Source organism: Mus caroli, chromosome 8 (genome assembly GCF_900094665.2).
Source record: "Mus caroli chromosome 8, CAROLI_EIJ_v1.1, whole genome shotgun sequence".
In the NCBI taxonomy this organism is placed as follows: domain Eukaryota; kingdom Metazoa; phylum Chordata; class Mammalia; order Rodentia; family Muridae; genus Mus; species Mus caroli.
The window spans coordinates 49,205,393-49,207,297 of NC_034577.1; positions in this window are offsets into that span (position 1 = coordinate 49,205,393).

The window sequence follows — 1,905 nt, forward strand, 5'->3', positions numbered from 1 at the left end:
TGTGTGTGTGTCTGTGTGTGTGATTGTGTGTCTGTGTGTGTTTGTGTCTGTGTGTGTGCGTCTGTATGTGTGTTTGTGTGTGTTTGCGCACACATGTGAATGTCTTTGCTTTCAGAGTCGAGAAGGGCGTGTCAGAAGCCCTGGAATTGGAATTACAGGCCACCACATACAGGCTGGAAATTGAGCATAGGTCCTGTGCAAAAGCATTGCGTGCTCTTCCCCTCTCACCACCCCACACTGAAACAACTTTAATACTGTTGAAACATTGCAGATGTGGAAAGGAAATCTATTTCATTGAAGGAAGATAAATTTTTATTCAGTAGAAATGATTTACAAAACCCCAAATTTGTGTCTTCTTTGTTGATCTTTGAGAAGTCAGTTCATCATCAGCCCAACTTCAGTCAGAATGACAAAATGATTTATCAATGATTTTATTGCTTAGTTTCAACTCTTAAGTATATACATACATATTCATTTAACATCAAAATATTTATACTATCAATAATACCATATTGCTGTGTATAACACAAGATGCATATAGTGTGTATGTATATAGTATATATACTGATGTATACAATAATAATACAAGATTATATATAACATATATGGTTTGCATAGATATTTATAAAACTAAGTCATCATATACTAATTTTATGCTCTGGTATAATTTGAACTTGCTGATTACAGTTTTTTTCAGAAAGTCTCTATGGATTTTTGAGAATAAACTTAAATAAGCCCTGAAAAGTAGGACCTTTATTAAAACATCCTTCCAGAGCCTCTCTTGATTCTTTTCAAAACAAAAACTGAAACTTAGTTTGACCTCTTGTACTGTGGTGTTTGCCATGTATTCCAAAACTAAATTACATTATCATCACAAATAAAACTTCCAATGAAACAGCTGCCATGGAAAACTGATTATGAATGGGGCATTCCAGTGTGTGCCGCTATCGGCAGCATCAGAATCAGATAAAACTTGAGCTCTTGTAGGAAACCTGGTACTCAAATTGGCAGTTTTTCTATGTGTATATTTTACAGTGTCTGTGCCAACAAAATTAGTGTTATTTAATGCAATCTTAAATAAATCATGTTGTTACCTAAATGGAGTTTTGACTAGAATATTTTTCTACTGAGAAAAAAAAAGGAATATTTTTTTAATCAGTCGGTGACACAGGCAAGCATTTTCAGCCCACCCAAATGGACTCCTGTGGAGAGGCCCTGTGGTGACTTAACATGCACTGGGTTGGCTTGACCCTTTCCTGTCTTTTTTACAGCTGCCAGGTTCAGATTACCTTATATTACAGGGCATGACAGTCCCTGCTGAGACACTCAGCAAGTTCACAGGCTTGGCTTGTTCAGACACTTGATACCTGAGTGCTCCTTTACTCTATCAAAGATGTGCTCAGCAGTGGGTAGACAATCAAAGACTGGTTCTCCCTCTCCAAGACTGTCGGTAGCCTATAGCTCAGAAGGGGGTCCATAACCAATCCTGCCTTGACTTACTGTTGACATGCCTTGTATTGTGTGGGCCAAAGCAGATAAATTGTAGTTGTTGTAAGCTAATCACTGCATCCATTGTATTAAGTCTAGAGAGTTGCATTTCATAATAAACCTTTTACCTTAATTTGTATCTTTTAAACAATTCTCACCTCATCTCCTGAAATATCCCCTGAGCCTTGGAGGATGTTATATACATTTATTTAGGTTGAGGCCTAATAAATATTTTTTACATCTTGGACCATCATGAGCCTCTGCATATTCCATCATTTTTTATAGGGGAAAGGTTATTCTGATTATGGTTGAGATCTGCTCTGGGAGAATGTGTGTGTGTGTGTGTGTGTGTGTGTGTGTGTGTGTGTGTGTGTGTGTGTGTGTGAGAGAGAGAGAGAGAGAGAGAGAGAGAGGAGT